This window comes from Macrotis lagotis, chromosome 1 (assembly GCF_037893015.1).
Source record: "Macrotis lagotis isolate mMagLag1 chromosome 1, bilby.v1.9.chrom.fasta, whole genome shotgun sequence".
NCBI lineage: Eukaryota > Metazoa > Chordata > Mammalia > Peramelemorphia > Peramelidae > Macrotis > Macrotis lagotis.
This window is the reverse complement of record NC_133658.1, coordinates 824,272,684-824,291,625: the sequence shown is the minus strand read 5'-3', so window position 1 is coordinate 824,291,625 and position 18,942 is coordinate 824,272,684. Positions and strand designations below refer to the sequence as shown.

The 18,942-nt window shown below is 32.7% G+C and overlaps 1 long non-coding RNA gene across 3 annotated transcripts in view; it reads right to left on the bottom strand.

Annotated features, from left to right (window-relative positions):
- Positions 1-8,080: 8,080 nt before the first annotated feature.
- Positions 8,081-18,942, bottom strand: part of LOC141508473 (uncharacterized) — a 48,931-nt gene continuing 38,069 nt past the window's right edge. For all 3 annotated transcript variants that reach the window (XR_012474420.1, XR_012474421.1, XR_012474422.1), the window contains exon 3: positions 8,081-13,320. This is a non-coding gene — a long non-coding RNA (uncharacterized LOC141508473). The remainder of the gene's footprint in view (positions 13,321-18,942) is intronic.

Genomic DNA, 18,942 nt, shown 5'->3' with positions numbered 1-18,942 from the left:
GGTACTCCTGACTCCAAGGCCAGTGCTCTATTCACTGTGCCACCTAGCTACCCCCCACTAGAATCACTCTTATTAAATGGCAATGAACTTTAAAGCAGGAATTATGTCTTATTTTATCTTTGTATCAATTTGAATGTATAGCAATCACAGTACTTACATACAAAAGGCATTCAAGTATAGCTTGTTGCATATAACACTCAATTAAAAGAAATGAAGGGTAACTCAATTAATGGAAAAATTTGGTTAACTATAATAAGTCATGTCAACTGCTATTACTTCACGATAAATCCTTCTTAAAAGTAATAATTATCATTTGAAGAAGGATTTATCGTGAAATAATTTTATTTTATAAGACTTTCAACACTTACAGAAAGTCGACCATGAGAAGACTTCTCTGACTCTTCTAAACACTGCTTGAGCATCTCTATTTCTTGTGTTATTTCATAGATCCCAGAACAAAGATTTATACGGAACAGGCATGATTCATGTCTTTGCTAAATGATGGTAAGGAAATGGCGTAACATGTAAGACTGTAAAGGACCTAATTTGCTCATTGACTTGAAGTCCTTCATACAATTTATAGGTTGACAGCATGTGAAGACTCAGAGCTAATTGATTGGTCACTAAATAAACTCTGAATCTAGTCTTCATCTTCCTATAAAGTGATCATCTAGCCTCACTAATGGAAACTCTTAGATAACCCATTCTAGTAATATCTCTATTTATTAGAAGTTTGTCTTTTTGCTAAATTCTGTCTCCTTGTAACTTCCACCCATTAGTTCTAATTCTATACTTCAGGGGCAAGCTAAATAAATCAAATTGTTTTCATGCCTACCCTTCAACTATGTGAAGATTGTTGTCAGTCACTTTATATTCATTGATTTATTGTATGAACAGTTTTCTTAACCATGACTCCTCTATTTTGCAATTAGGAAACTGATTCTTTTTAAGGTTTTAATTTTACTATTCTGAAAATGATCAACATGAACATATTTTTACATACACGGAACAAGAGCAACAGAAAGAGATTGTTTATGAAACTATTATGTAAACCTTGGTGGTCAGTAGATAGAATGTTGGGCCTGAAGTCAGGAAGATTTGAGTTCAAATCTAGCCTCAGACAATACTTGTTATATGATCTAATCTGTCTGTCTGATTCCTCGTCAGGAAAAATGGGGATAATAACAGCCCCCAATCTTTCAGGATTGTTGTGAGACTCAAATGTGAGAATATTTGTGAAGTGTTTAGCATGGTGTCTGCCAAATAAAAGACACTTAATAAAAGCTTGTTTCCTTCCTTCTTGGTACTTCCCCCTGCCCCCTCCCATCATTTATTTTGAGATTCTACAACTCTTGCTCCTTGTTTTTTTAGGTTTTTGTATCTTTCCTAATTTTTTTTCAATGTCCTAATTTTGTTCTAATTTATCACTTGTCTTCTGCACTCACAACTTCAATTGCTCTATTCTAATTTTTAAGTTGTCTGTTACTTTAGTGAGGTCTTTCAACTCCTCTTCTAAGCTATTTGTTTTATAATCTGCTTCCTCCAAAACTTTCATTTAATTTAAAAAAAAAATCTCTTGCTTTATTAGAGTCTTTGTGGTTCAGTTTCCCTCCTCCTGTCCCTCTTCTGTTTGTAGGTGTGAAATTATTCTCTTTTTCAAGGGTTCTAATCAATTCAATAATGATTGAATGCCAGTACTGTACAAGGCCTAGTGCCAGGACAAGTGCTGTCCTTGCAATACAATGGACTAACAAAATTATAGTGATTAGTTAAAAGTAGATGTTTAAAGATTACTCAAGAACTTTTAAGGAGTTGGCATGTTGCAAGTAGCAAGAATTCTAGATTTAGAGTCAAGAGGCTTGGGTTCAAGTCTCTGTCTTTCCATGTTAACAATAGTTAAACATGAACAGATCCTGATCCTTTGGTTCCATCTGTAAAATAGATATATTACTTATCTCACAGGGTTGTTATGAAGAGAAATTAGAAAATTTATGGAAAGCATGTTATAGACTACAAAGAGTTACATACACCTTAACTTTGCTGAGTTCCAATCTTGGATCTCTTTCAGACATCTTAGATGTCCAAGAGACATATTAAACTCAACAAGTCCAGAACTAAACTCATTTTCTTTTCCCCTAAATCCTTCCTTGCTCCTACCTTCCCAATTACTGTTGACGGCCATATCACTCTGCCAGACTGTCAGGTTCACAATGTAGGCATCATCCTGGACCCCTTACAACCTCTATGTCCCCTCCCAGATCCACCTCTTGTCAGAGTCTTTCAACATTACCTTTGCAATATTTCTATATACTCCTTTCTCTCCTCGGAAGTTGCCACTACTCTTATACAGGCCAGCACTACCATCACTTAGCCTACTGCAACATCCTACTGATGAGTTTACCTGCCTCAAGTCTTTCCCCACCCCAATGCATTCTCCATTTAGCCACTAAAGTGATTTTCCTAAAGCAAAGTTCAGATCATGGCATGCCTAACACCACCAACTAATAAACTCCAGAGACTCATTATTTGTCTCCAGGATCAAATACAATAGCCTCTGCTTGCTTGGTGTTCAAAGTCTTTTATAATATAGTTTCCTCCTTAGACTTTCTTATTCTCTCTGTCTCTGTCTCTCTCTTTTTTAGTTTTTGCAAGGCAAATGGGGTTAAGTGGCTTGCCAAAGGCCACACAATTTTGGTAATTATTAAGTGTCTGAGACTGGATTTGAACTCAGGTACACCTGACTCCAGGGCCGGTGCTCTATCCACTGCGGCACCTAGCTGCCCCTTACTTTCTTATTCTTATAACTGATGCTCTACCACTATTCTTCTAGCCTCTAGCCTCCTTAATGTTCTTACAACAAAACATCTCATCATTTCCAGGCATTTTCTCTGAATTTCCCCCACTGCTAGAATGTTCTATCTCATCTCCACCTATTAGCGTTCCTAGTTTTCTTTAGATCCTAACAAAATCCTATCTTCTACAGGAAGCCTTTCCCAACCTCTCAATTCTAGTGTTTTCCTCCTCTAATCTATTTCTCATTTATTTTGTCCATAGTTTGTTGTCTTTGCCATTAGATTTTTTTAAAGGTTTTTGCAAGGCATAGGGGGTTAAGTGGCTTGCCCAAGGCCACATAGTTAGGTAATTATTAATTGTCTGAGACCGGATTTGAACCCAGGTACTCCTGACTCCAGGGCTGGTACGGTATCCACTGCGCTACCTAGCCGCCCCTTGCCATTAGATTATGAGTTTCTTTAAGGCAGGAAACTGTCTCTTGATTCTTTTGGGATCTTTGGTGCTTGGCTCATTGTAGACATTTAATGACTTTTTAGGGATTATTATTGACTATTGGTCATCTATTTTATGGAGATTAGAAGCACTAAATCAGAAACACAGGATGGAGAGGGGCTTGCTGGTTAGATACACCACCATAAAAAAAAAATCCAAGATCCAAAACGGGGCAGAAAAACTTTTACAAACAGATATAAGAAATAAAAAAACAGCAGAATGGAGTGATTTGACTCCTTATTCTAAATTAAGTATAGAATAATGGTAAACAAGAAAAGGTTAATGAGTAAAGATGGAATGACCTTAGAATATGAAAAAAATGATGCTCTCCATTTCTCAGATGAAGAAACTGAAACACAAGAACGTTAAGCGATCTGCCCAAGATAACACAGTATCAGAGGCAGGATTTGAATTGTGCTCTATTATGTCACAATAATTCTTTATGTTCAATGGAGCAGAAAACATAGTACATATTAGAAAAATTTCATCTAAAATGAACAAAAACTTTCATTATTTTAAAATGGGTCAAGTTCAGCTAACTATGTAAGATTTGTTTTATACATTCCATAACCATTAAAGGGTAGAATATTTAATAAATGTCACAATAATAAATATGTCATAATACTTGCAAGATGTGTGGATTTTTCCCCACAAACTAAATTCAGAAAGGTTTCATTTTCATGTTAACCCTATTACAAAGTTGCTATCTTCAGTATAAAAAGAAAGTTTGTATCTTGCTTATTTTTCACATTAAAAAAAAAACCAGAATTTAAATAAGCTGGAAAGCAAAAGTATTTTTCAATTTCTGAGTTGAGTGCAATGTAAGTCATTTTTAAACAAGTAGTATTTAAAACTTCCTAAACCTAAAAGAACATGTGAAAGTTAAGAACAAAAACAAAAAAAGATTTTTCAAATTTAAAAATCTTCACAGTAAAAGTCATTGATCATCCTTAAGACTCCAAATGCTTTTCAAGAACAAAAATAGTAGTGCCACTTCAAAGTTTTATATTTATTTGTATTTTAATCTGTAGACAAAGTAGGCATGTTTATGAAACACAATTCTCTAATGTCTTTGAAAATTAGCTTCTGAAATATGTTCAAGGAAATAAAAATTCCTAAAGATCATTTTTAGATTCTGCTCAAAAAACTTTACTCAGTTATTTCTATGGACACATACTGAATATTTATGAATGGGTTTTCCACTAAAATTTAACTCTTTCAATCATTCTTAAAATTCAAAGAATCAGCTAACTCTATTACCTTAAATTACTGCTCTTTTAAAATTCAAATATCCAGAAAATAGGAGAATGAAATAAATGATAAAAAGACCACAACAAAATACTTATAACATGAACCAGAGAAATTTTGTATATATTTAATAAAATTAATAACTAAAATATGCAGAAAGAAGTGATCCACATAGAAAAATCCATGTAAGAAAAATAATTTCCTGTATCCATTTTTAGTTTTAAAAGTAAAACTTTAAATAATTCTAAAGACCTTGTGTTGGAAAATATCATCCACATCCAGAGAAGGAACTATGAAGTCTAAATGCAGACCAAAGCTTACAATTTTAAATTTTTTAAAATTTATGTTTGTTTTTTTGTCCTCATGGATTTTTTATTTTTTGTTTTGGTTCTTCTTTCACAACATGATTAATATGGAAATATGTTTGACATAGTTACACACACACACACACACGTATATATATATATGAAACATTAGAATGCTCTGTCAAGGGGGGAGGGAAAATAAGGCAGGAGAAAAATGTGTAACTCAAAATCTCACAAAAAAGGTTAGTAAGAACTATCTTTACCTGTAATTAGAAAAATAAAATTGATTTAAAATTTTTTTAAAAAGTAACACTTTAAAACTACTGTTCTGAATTTTGCTATGTAACTTTTAGATCATTCATAATGTAATATATACTACAAAAATTAAAGAGAGGCACCTAAGTGACAGTTAGTACAGGATAATTACATTATAAAATTCTCTCATCTATCAGCATGCTTAGTTAACAGATCAAGTAGATATAAATGCAAAGGACAGTAAACAAATCTACTCCAAGGATCCAAAAGTATTATTTTGAGAAAAGACTATGCCTGAAAGATAAGAAATTACATTTCTACCAAGTATTTTACAATCTTTTTTTCTTATTCTTTAAAAAAAAATTCCTGAAAGCCTCCAATTAAAAAATTTTAAATACTGCTGCCAGATGGCTTCTTAATCAAATCCCAATTCTATTGGAAATGACAGAATGTAAAAAATGCAGTACTGAAAGACAAATTTTAAAAAGCTCTGTTTTAAAAATACAAGTAAAATTTTCTTCGCAATGTACACAAACTATAGTCTTAAGTTTATAAACCAGAAAGAATCAAAAGCTGATATTAATGTTATACCCCTCAAAATGCAGCTCTTCTTATTTAAAATATGGTAATCTGTAGATATGACAACTTTAATATTATTGTTCTAAGATGAAAACCAGTTGAGAAGTACTTCATTTCTCAGTTTACATTAAAACTGGTAAATCTGTAGCTTTTATTCTCAATCAGGGCATCTATTCATAACAATTATATTCCATCCTCTGACTGTTCCCTCACTGTGGATCCACTGACAGAATTCAATGGAAATGTTAATTACACTTCTTCTGAAGTCTTAGAACTTTCACATACTGTGGTTGTTAAGTTTTCTATTTTTCTCATTCAACTGGCACTAAAAGGCACAAAACTACTTTAAGATTTTCATCATCAGGACATTCCAATCTGTCACATTTACTAAATACTAAGGTAATCCTCATTAACTCACTGCTGACTAAACAACCTATCAAACTCCATTATGAGTAGTTTTTTATTTTATTTTTTCCTCTATCTAGGTTAATAGTCCACCTGTTGAACCAGGATGTAAAATGTATGACCAGCTATCAGTACTGTCATTGGTACATATTTCAATGACTGCTTTCTATCAAACCGATAAATGTACAGTGAGCTTCCTGCTATATACAAATGTATCATGTAACTATAGCAACTAAATCAATAAAGAGCAACATCAGCTCCAAAATTATCTGTCAGTCAACAGAACAATGGATTTCAAAGAAAGCTTTTTACAAGTATATTCTAACATCATGTTTTAAATTCTTTTCTGATTGAGATATTTCAATATAGTCCTAGTTTCTGCTTAATATTCAGAGAATATATAATATATGTAGTTTGTAAACAAGTAAATAGACAATTATCAAGAGAAATTTTTTGATATTTTTATAACTTTTTTAATCAAATGACTGAACAATTAACTTATTTATCACTAAATCATTTGTAACTTGCCTTTCTTCAAGTTTCAGCACAGCTACTGCATTCTACACGAAGCCTTTCCTAATTCCCTTTTATTAGCACTCTTTCCTTCCTCAAACAGTCATGTATATTACATATGTTTATAGGTTTGTAAAATGTAAATTTCCTTAAAGACAGGAATTGTTTTTCATTGGTCTTGTATCTTTAGTGACAACTGTTTATTGTTTTAAATAAATCTCTACACCATTAAACCTGCATTCTTGAATTTAATGTTTTTTTTCTTTCCAAATAGAAGCATATTTAAGAGTATGAAAATAGATTTTTTTAAAAGACAGAAGAAAATGTACAAAGGACAAAGATTAGAGTGAAAAATATGAACTATATTTGGAGATTTATCTATACAAATTAGATAATTTTTACTGAATTTAGTCAAAATTTCTAACTATTTTGATGTTACTATTGGGTGCTTTAGTATGTGTTTTTTTTTTACTAGTATTTTTGTCACTATCTCTTTTAACTGCTGATCCCCATCCAGTCCCCACACCCCACTCACTGGCTCACAGATCTCACGTGATTAATTTCTTTGATTTTTAAATTTCCTTTTGAGAATTTATACTAGTTATGCCTCTATTAGGAAGCAATGCATGATAGTGGGAAGTCCTAGAATATGAGAATCTGGGTTTCATATATTGACTGTTACACTTATTACTATATGATCTTGATCAAGTCCTATATGATCTTGATCAAGTTTTATCATCAGTAAAATAAGATTTTTGGATGAGATGGCCTCTCACATTCCTTCAGTTTTGCATCTCCTGCTGTTTTTAAAGGATGATATTCAGAAAGTAGGCACTCTTGTGAGTTATCATCTTAAAACTTGTTATTTATCAACATGTAGGAATTTACCATTCAATTTCAATATTATGTAAGTAACTGAATTGCTGAGCAAAATCTGGATCAAAATATATAAAGAGGATGAAAAAATATTTCTCATTTGACTTCAGGTTTCTTCCATTGCCAAACTGGATTTAAATAATACATTTCTTATACCATTAAGGAAATTATTCCCTTAATAGCTGCCTTCTGATTTGAAGCTGGAAGCTCTCTGATCAGAGGTGGTTATGGAATAAGTGTGAAAAAAATATCTAGTCTAGTTACTAAAATCAAGGAAGTATGATAGGGAAATTAGAGAAGATACACTTCCCTTTCTAACTACCCCTAAATAACAAATCTAAACATTTCAACTTCTGGAATTAGCTGGCCTAGTTCTCTTTTGGATGAAAATTCATGCTCTGTGGAGCGTTTGTTTGTAAAGAAAAATTAGTTGGAAATTAGTGAATTATAAATTAAATCATTTTTTCAAGTCCTTTTCATAGTTTTCCTTCTTTGAAATTATCTGTAGAAAATGTAAAGTGAAATACTGAGGAATTTTAAAGAATAAACTGCATGGGGTAATGCAGCAGCTTCACTAATGAGCTCATGACTGCAAAGTCCACATGGTCCTACTATATCTAGCTAGCAGCCTTGCTCCACTATTCACTCAGGTTATCTCACATACCCATCAATCATGACAGCACAGATCCCCCTTCTGACTCTAGCTTTAGGAGCTACTGGTATGGCTACTGACAAGTGGAGCCTATGACTCTGCTCAGTTTCTGTGTGACATCCAAAGTACCCCTCCAATACCTCACTTTACCATTCCTCCTCTGTGAAGAGTCCTATTTCTGTATTTGATAAAGTATAAGGATAAGGAATAGATGTGTGATTCTAATGATGTGAGGAACTCCCAGATAAGGAACTCTTTCAATCAGTGAAGGTTGGTACTGCAATGTTTAGAGCAGAGGTGTCAAACAAACAGCCCTGTGATGGGAAAATGTTTTAATAAAATAAATTAAAATACAATAAAACACAATGTTAATTTGTGGTTTTCTCTTATGTCTATTTGAGTTTGGGCCTCTAGGGCTAGAGCACAGAGAGGTGAAGTGAGTGACTTGTAGGCCTGACCTGCAGCTTGAGCTCGATTGGAGGTCAATTCTTTAACCCATTGCACTTTTAGATTCAAGGAACTGGATGCTGATGCTGGGGATAGAATGATAAAATGAAAACCAGGTCCTACACACAAAGATCTTACACAAACACCCAAGTACATGATTCAAAGAGGAAGAGTATTAATTACTAGGAGGATCATCACAAAGCCCTGGAGGTGGCATGGGATCTGATTCATTTTTTTGTTTGTTTGTTTTTTTGCAAGGCAATGGGATTAAGTGACTTGCCCAAGGCTACACAGCTAGGTAATTATTAAGTGTCTGAGGCCGGATTTGAACTCAGGTCCTCCTGACTCCAGGGCTGGTACTCCATCCACTGTGCCACCTAGCCACCCCAGGATCTGATTCTTGAAGGGAGCCAGGGTCACCAAGAAACTGAGTTAAGAACAAAGTACATTTAAAAAGTAAGGATCAGCCTGGTCAGAGTGGGTGACTATTGTTAAATACAAGCTTTAGGGTTTCCAAAAGTTTAAAAGCACTAGTTCACTGGAATTCATTGGAAACATTAATGCAGACCTGGAATTTACGTAATCTTTTTGGTGTTAAGGACCCCTTTAGCAATCTGGGAAAACCTTCAGATGCCTTTGTAGAATAACATTTGCGAATGCATCAAATACAGAGGACTAAAAAGAAAACAAATTATATTAGTTATTAAAATTTAAAAAAACTAACAAGTTTAGGGTCCCAAATTAAGAACTTCCATTTGACCATATATTGGTTATAGTCATAATCTTAGGCATAACCCTTCATTTCATGATCCCTTACTTTTTTCCCCCACTGATAAAATTAGGATAAAAATAACCCATAGATCATGTTTAATTTTTAAAAATACTATTAAGACTACACAAAAAAGTCATAATAAGTGATGTAAGAAGTTATTCAATATATTTTCAATACATCTCATAAATGAAAATCAGTAGGACTTTAGTAGTTTAAAAATAGTTTTAAAGATCATCAGCCATAATTTCTATTATTCTGCCAGAAAATCAGAATGCTAAGAAAATAAATTTTCATGCTAGAATGATTAAAAATAAATTAATTTTCATGTTTCATAAAGCAAGAAGCTGAGAGTTAGGTTTATACAACAAAATTTAATGCCTAAGTTTGACTGAAGAGAAATAGTCAAAATTTAGAATGGTGAAGTTATATAAACCCAATAAAACAAAGTTCCTATTTATCAGGAGTTACCAAAACAAAATAAAATTTAAAAAAAATTGAATGAACAATAAAATTATTTGGAAAACTGTCATAGAATTCCTATCCCTTGTTTCCTCTCCTGACATGGAGACAGCTGTTTATTATTAACAAAGCCTGGTATCTAATCTAACTCTCCACTTATTCAGAATAGAGAAATCTGAATATTATGGGATTACTTAATTTTACTTTCACCATCTTCTTCTACAAACCTTAATAAAAAGTATTTCATCATGAAAAATTTCCTATTTCACGAGATGTTATCTGTGGGGGAAATTTTAAAATATAATCTCCCCACTCCCAAATTATCAAATTTTAGATTCCATTCTGATGACAAGTAATTATTTTAAAAGAATTTATTCAAAAATAATAGTTATAGATTAATAGTTTAATTTGTTCTATAAATATGGTCATATGTTAATATATTTAAGATATACATTCTCAATATAATGTGTTAGATAATCCTAGAAGCATTTTGGAAATAAGCATTCCCCAAGTTATGAATGGTTAGGGGACTAAAACTTAATTTGTAAATCTATTATTTTTGAATATTGAACACATTTTCCTACATTGTTTTTCCTAATTAGTGGGTAGCCGCTTATGAGCAATGAACTTTAACATTAATACTACTAGCATGAATTTGAGTCTTGAGAGCAAGGATTTCAGAGAATATGTACACAGGCAGGGATTTGAGGGAATGGCAGCAATGACAAAAGCAGTAAGAGAGTAGTAAAAGAATACCTAGAAAGAATAGTAAGAAAGGAGAAAGAGAGGAAGAATCCTTTCCACTTTCTAAGCACTGGTTTAGCTTAGAACAAAACTTAGAAAACAGGTAAAATTTTCTCTCTGATTTTATCTCAACTTTCTTTTTCTATCTTCTACCATTCTATAATTCCTCATGTTTTTTTTTCCTCTTGGACACTTTTATTGGTGAGAAATTAAGTGAGGTAAGGGGATAGAAACAGTGAATAGACCTGGTTTTCTCTCATGGTGGGGGAAAGGGAAGCAAAGTTATCCACACAGCTCTCCCCAAAGAATCTCTTGAACCCAGAAATGGCAGCAGTACAGAGGTAGTGCTAGAGCAGCTGAAGACCTGTAAAGAGAACAACCTATTAGAGCCTTCTAAAAAAGAGAAGACCTCTAATCACAATGAGCACTAGATAGAAAACAGAATCTGAGTTGAATAAGAGACAGTGTCCCATGTTGAAGAGAAGCAAAAAAGACTTTTACCATTTTATACATACATATATATAGACATAACATATAAAACACACACACACACACACACACACAAAGAAATAATACACGTTTATATACCAACTACTGTCAAAGCCTGAGAGCAGCAGGAATACCAGCACCTCCTCCAGGACTAGCAGTTTTAATTGATAGAACCTGGATTTAATTTACTAAGTAGAAAATCATGATAGATTTTTAAGCCATGATAAAAATGGTATTTGAAGAAGCTTTACAAAGAATAGGATATCATAGAACTCAAGGAGATCTATGAAGTCAAATAATCTAAACTTTTCAGTTTATAGATGAAGAAACTGAGGCCTAGAGAGAGTAAGTGACTTGTTCAAGGTCACTGAAGAACTAAGTTGCAGAACTGTGCTAGAAGAAATGACAAGCAATGATTTCAGAAAAACCTGGAAAGACATGAACTGATGTAGAATTAATTGAAGAGAACAAGAAGAATGTTGTACACAGTAACAGCAATACTGTATGATGAACAACTGAATGACTTAGCTATTCTCAGGACAATGATACAAGACAACCTAAAAGGACTCATGATGAAAAAATCTTAGCCACTTCCAGATAAATAACTGCTTGTACGTGAACAGAGACCAAAGCATACTATTTTTCAGTTTCTTTCTTTTTGGTTCAAGTTTTCATCCACAAAATGACTAATATGGAAATATGTTTTATATAATTGCACATGCATAACCTATATCAAGCTGAAGGGGAGGGAATGAGGAAGAAAGGGGGGGGGAGAAAGGGAAGATAGGGGAAAAGGGATGAAATTTGGAATTCAAATTAAAAAAATTAAAATTGTTTATTTAAAAAAAGAAGTTGCAGAGGTAGAATTTGAATTCAAGTTTTTAGCAATCAATGCCCCACTCTTTCCATATACCATGCTACCTCTTATATAGATTGAAAAAAGAAGATATTAAAGATGCCAATTATGAGGTTACTGAGAATAATCCAACCATGGCTAGGGTCTGATGTTATAAATTATGTTGTGTTTATTTTGTATTTATTAATGGATGCAAACTATTACCCCTGAAAATAATTTTAAGTTCCTTGAGGATTATGATTGTTTAATTTGTCTTTGTCTCCCCAACATATGCCTCTTGAACAAACTATTAAACATTGTCAACAATTAAAAAAGTAATGACACAATTATTTTTTAAAAGTGCAGGGAATTTTGCTATCCATAACAGCTAGCAATTGTAAATAAGGAGCTTTGTGAAGATTAGGATCCATCCACAGAGAACAAAATTGGAAACATTTAAATACCAGAGTAAGATATATGGTAGAATTTTCTGATTGTAAATGACAAGCACAGCAATAAACTAAAAAGAAAGTTGTATAATTTTTCTTTGCTAGATATCTTTAAGAATATAGCTTGATACTCTTTTGGTTTAGTTACACAATTAAGTAACAGAGAAGGTCAGACTATTCTGAGACCTTTGTAATTTAATAATTCTACTTTTTCTTCCAAACTGAAAATACTATTCATTATAGTTTGAATACTTTTAATTTACATGTAAATTTCATACCTAGTATTTTTTCCCCTGTGAGGTACTGGTCACATATGCTTGAATCAAACCCCTTTATATAAAGTTAAGCACAAAATTGAAAGATATCATGTAACTATGTTAATAATATTGTATATAAAAAATGGAAAAAAATTTAAGTAAAAGATGCCATGATGAAAAATTACATACTTTCTACTATCCTAAAATTTCTCATCAGAGCAAATTGTTAAATTTATGAGTCTATTGAAGAATGAAATGGTCATATTATTACCTAATGAAGCCATAAAATGTGTGAAGCCCTATTCTTCTAAATCATTTGGTTACTAATGTACTTATGTTACAAAGAAGATCCAGAGCAACTTAAATACCAACAAAACTCCAATACAAGGAAATTTTAAAATACATGTTCGAATGCTTGGATAAAATGAGTCATATCCTTCAGAGGTCAAGTATTATTGTATATAGTGGTTTAATTGCATCAAGAGGCTTTTTGAACTGGAATTTAAAGAGTGGATTAACACAACAAATACAACATTATCTTGAAGATTCAACATAACTCCTATAAAACTAATAAATACGTAATCAAAAGGAAGAAAGAACTAGGTTTCCTTACCTGTTGTGTTCCATCCCCACTTACAATAGGTGCAGGTAGAAGAGGAATATCACTACTTAAAATCTGAGTTGTGTCCAAGAGCGGTGGATGCTCTGCCATTATTGGTAAAACATTAATATACTGGATGCTCTCCAATTCTGAAAAACAAAAAGTGATTTGTGTTTACATCCTTAAAACAATCAGGCACATTAAAATATGAGAATCATTTCAACTATTAACCTGAGGAGTTATATTTTTCAACTGAAATGTAGTATACTATGTAAACCATACTAAAATAATTAAATTAAAATGTATTTTAAAATACTAAAACAAGTAGGAGGGGAAGTATAATGGGGGAACAGATGAAAAATAGAAAATATAATGTAAAACTTATGTGAGGAAAAAACTGGGAAAAACACAGATTAAATCATACACTTTGGTGTATTTTAAAAACTGGTAATGCAGAGAGCAAATTTAGATTAAAACTTGAAAGAAGGGAATATATAGTGCCTAATATGTGCAAGGCTCTGTATTAAAAAGCACTTTACAAATATTAACTCATTTGATCCTCACAACAACCTTGAGAGGTATTATTATTGTCCTGATTTTTTACAATTATGAAAACTGATGCAGACACAGGTCAGACAGTTAAAGTGACTGAGGTGGAATCTGAACTTGGTACTTTCTGACTTTTGGCCTACTACTCTAACCATTGAATCACTCATCTATATCACAAAAGCTATGTTCTATTCTATTTGAGCATCCATTTTTAAAAAATTTTATTTAAGGCAAAGGAGTTAAGGAGTTAAGTTAAGGTCACATAGCTAGGTAATTATTAAGTGTCTGAGGCTGGATTTGAACTCAAGTCCTCCTGAGGGCCAGTGCTCTATCCACTGTGCCACCTAGCTGCCCCCCATTATTTTTTTAAAAATTTTATTTCATTAAACATTTCCCAATTACATGTAAAAAATTTTTTAACACTAAATTTAAAAAATTTCGAGTTCTAAATTTCATTGCCCCATTTCTCTCCTTCCTCCTTGAGAAGCAATATAGTATAGAATTATACATGTGTAACCACACAAAACATATTTCTATGTAATTTGCAAAAGATAAACAGAAAATTAAAAAAACAAAAACAAAGTTTTAAAAAAGTATGCTTCAGTCAGCATTCAGATTTCATCAGTTCTCCCTCTGGAGGTGGATAGCATTTTTTCATCATGGATGCTTTGGAAATCTCTTGGCTCATTCTCTTGATCAGAATAGCTAAGTCTTTCCTAGTTATTCATCATACAATACTGCCTTATTTTGTACAATGTATTCCTGGTTCTACTCATTCTACTTCAGTTAATATGTCTTTCTAGGTTTTTCTGAAACCATTCTGTTTTTCATTTCTTATAGTGCAATAATATTACATCACAATCATATACAACAACTCATTTAAGCATTCTCAAATTGATGGGCATTCCCTAGGTATTTTTTTTAATAAATTGAATTCAGTTCTCTATATAGTTGATAAATGAAACCTTTATCAAAAAACTTATAAAATTCCTGGCTTTCCTGTTTTCCTTTTAATTTTGACAAAGGTTTTTTAATTTCATGTAATCAAAATTATCCCATAATGTTCCTTCTCTTCTTATCCATAGATCTGACAGGTATGTTTTCCCATGTTCATCTAATTTACTTATGCCATCACCATTTATGTCTAAGTCATTTTTTCATTTTGACCTTATCTTAGAATACATGGTGAGATGTTAGTCTACAACTAGCTTCTGCCAAGCTGCTTTTCAGTTTTCCCAGACATTTTTGTCAAATAATGAGTTCTTACCCACAAAGCTTGAATCTTCAAATTTATCAAATGTTAGATTACTAAAGTCATTTACTATTCTGTATTGTGTGCCTATTCTATTTCACTGATCCACTACTCTATTTGTTAGTATTAGATTGTTTTTGATGATTATTACTTTATAATTTAGTTTGGAATTTGAACCTGTTACATCACCTTCCTTAGCATTTTCCCTCCCATTATTTCCTTGACATCCTTTACCTTTTGCTCTTCCAGATGAATTTTTTTTTAAGGTTTTTTGCAAGGCAATGATTGGGTTTAAGTGGCTTGCCCAAAGCCAAACAGCTAGGTAATTATTAAGTGACTGAGATCGGAAGTGAACGCAGGTACTCCTGACTCCAGGGCCAGTGTTCTATCCACTGCACCACCTAGCCACCCCCCAGATGAATTTTGTTACTATTTTTCTAGTTTATAAAATAATCCTTCAGTAGTTTGGCATGTTAATGAACAATTAACATGGGTAAAATTGTCATTTTATTATATTGGATTGAGTTATTAATATTTCTCTAATTGCTTAGATCTGTTTTTATTTGTGTGAAAAGTATTGTAATTGTGTTCATAGAATCCCTGATTTTGTCTTAGCAGGTAGACTCCCAAGTATTTTTAATTGTTGCCATTTTTTCAAATGACAAAAAAGTATTTTTATTTTGACATCTGAATAAGTGTTGATTCCTTAGGACATGGCCTTTGGGATCTTTTCCAACTTATTTGTAAGCTTGTTGCACTATGCCTTTCTCTAAAACATAGATACTATCCAAAAACTTTCTAATATTCTTGGTTTTGATTGTAGTGGCCTGTTGGATCAGGGCAGCTGAATTTGATACAAGTTCAATGTCATTTCCTTCAAGAATCAACTCATCTTTTTGGGCCTGAGAAACCGCACAAGCAACACCTGGTCTCATGGGCACTCTTCAAAAACCCAGAGAAACACCTTTGATCATATTTTGCACATGACTACAGATTGTGCGTAAGGTTGCAAGTTCTTTTTGACCTCCCCCCTGCCCCCTCCAACACATGTCTACTGGGAGCCTTTTTTTCTTCTTTCCAAGGAGACTGGGCTCCGCACTGATATGTTGAAATCCCTGCAGAGGATTCTTCTGGGCCCCTTCACAATAACTGTCCGACCCTTCAGAGAAATGTCAACATTCTCTGGAATGTCCATAATCTGGTTGCTTAGAGTGGCTTTCATCCTGATCATGAATGGGCCAAAGCCAATCTATTCCTCATGTATTGGCAGTTCCAGTTCTAGCCAACTTTTTCTGGCCACACTCCTGGGATGTGGGATGGTTTCCTGAAGGCAAAGTGTCAAGTTGCCTCAGTTGACTCACTGCTGCAGTTCAGAGAGGTCCGGAGAGGAGGAGGCTGGATGACAAAGACAGAAGAGGAAACCAAGATTCCTGGGTCCCTCCAGAGGATCTCTCACCTCTTGCAAGTCCCGGGCAAGTTATACTGTGGCATTGGAGGCAGATAATGCTTATACTGTAGCAGCTCCCTACAAACTGAGTCAAAGCCAGCCAGCCAGCCCCTTGCCTGTTCTGCCTCTTCTCGTTCCTCCCCCCTTTACCACCATCCAATTGTTTCCATTTTTAAAAATGGAATTTTTTGTTGTTTTTTTTTAAATTGTATATAGAAATGTTGATGATTTATGTGGATTTATTTTATATCCTGCAACTTTGCTTAAGTTAAATGCTTAAATTAGTTTTTTTTAGTTGATTCTCTAGAGTTCTCTATATCATAGCATCACATGAAAAAGAGTGAATTGTTTTCTAATTGCCTATTTTTATTCCTTCACTTCTTTTTCCTGTCTTATTGCTATAGTTAGCAATGGCTAGTACAATATTGAATAATAGTGGTGATAATGGTATTCCTTCCCTTACTCATAATCTCAATCGGAAGGTTTCAAGTTTATCACCATTACAAATAAAGCTTGTATTTGGTCTAAGATAGTTAATCTTTATCATTTTAAGAAAAGCTCCATTTGAGTCCTATGCTTTCTCATGTTTTTAATATGAGTGATGTATTTTTTTATAGGGTTTTGCAAGGCAAACGGGGCTAAGTGGCTTGCCCAAGGTCACACAGCTAGATAATTATTAAGTGTCTGAGATCGGATTTGAACCCAGGTACTCCTGACTCCAAGGCCGGTGCTTTATCCACTACGCCACCTAGCCGCCCGAGTGATGTATTTTTGTCAAAGGTTTTTTTCTGCATCTATTGATATAATCAGAGTTTTGCTGTTTTTATCATTACATCAATTATGTTGATAGTTTTCCTAATATTGAGCCAGCTCTGCATTCCTGATATAAATCTCAACTGGTCAAGTGTTTGATCTTTGTGATACATTGCTGTACTTATTGTACTATCATTTTATTTAAACATTTTGCATCAATATTCATTAAAGAAACTGCTCTATAATTTTCTAATTTGGCTGCTCCCTGATTCAGGAATCAAAACCATATTTATGTCATAAAAAGGAATTTAGTAGAACTCCATCTTAAACTATTTTTTTCAAATAGTTTACATAAAATTGGGATGAATTATTCCTTAAATGTTTTTTAGAATTCACTTTTAAATCCCTCAGGTCCTGGGAATTCCTTCTTAGGGAGCTCATCGATAGCTTATTCGATGTCTTTTTAAAAATAGGGTTACTTATGTAATCTATTTTGTCATCTATTCATTCAGGTAATTTATATTTTTGGAATATTTATTCATTTCACTTAGATTATCAGTTTTATTGACATATAATTTGGCAAAATAACTCCTAAAATTTTTTAATTTTTATCTTCACTGGTGAATGATTTACCCTGTTCATTTTTGATACTAGCAATTTGGTTTTCTTTTTTTAAAAAAAATCAAATTAATCAATGGTTTACTTTATTTTTTAAAAATCAGATCCTATTTATTGAAATTTGTTTTATTTCAATTTTACTAATATCTTTTGATTTTCAAGATTTTCATTTTGATATTTAATTGGGTGTTTTGAATTTTTTTCCTATTTTTTTTTAAAGTTGACCGATTGATTCATCTTTTTTTTTCATTTTTACTGCCATATGCATTTAGAGATATAAAACTTCTACTAAGTACTGTTTTGGCTTCATCTCATAGATTTTGGTATATTATCTCATTTTTTCATTCTCTTTAATTGAACTATTTTATGATTTCTTCTTTGTCCCACTTGTTCTTTAGGATTAGATTATTTTATTTCCAATTAACTTTTATTCTATGTTTCCACTGTCCTTTATTAAATGTAATTTTTTACTGCATTATGGTATTTAAAATGGTGTGTTTAATATTTGTGCTTTTTCTGGCAATTGGATAGAAAGTTTTTTAATGCTCTAATAGATGATGCAGAGACTATCTATAATAGACTGCTTTCTGTTGGGGGAGGGGGATAGAAGGGAGGGAAGGAGAAAAATGCAAAACTCAAAACCTTGTAAAAAATGATTTCTGAAAAATACCATTGCATGTAGTTGGAAAAATTAACATTAAAAAAAGAAAGCCTAAATTTTTTTTCTGTTCCCATTTGGTTTTCTCCAGAGGTCTGTTATTTCTGACTTTACTAAGGTTCTATTCCTCTCCTTGACTTCTTTCTTATTTTATTGAATGACTAGATTTATCTATCGCTAAGAGGGGAAAACTGAGATTCTTTCTTGTAAACAATTTTTGGATTCTGCTTTCTAACCCAATCTAATGGCTACCCTATGCTGCTTTATGGGTGAGTTCATCTCATTCACATTGTTATGATTACTAACTGTACATTTTCCCCATCCTATTTCATTTTTTTATACTTTTCTCTTTTTATCCTGTTTTTCTTCTAAAGTTTGTCTTGCTTCTGTCCTCTACCCTCTTTTAATTTTATCACCCTATCTCCATCCTCTTCTTTTATGCCTTTCTCCTTCTTTGTTGGATAAGATAGATTTGTAATATCAATCTAGCATGT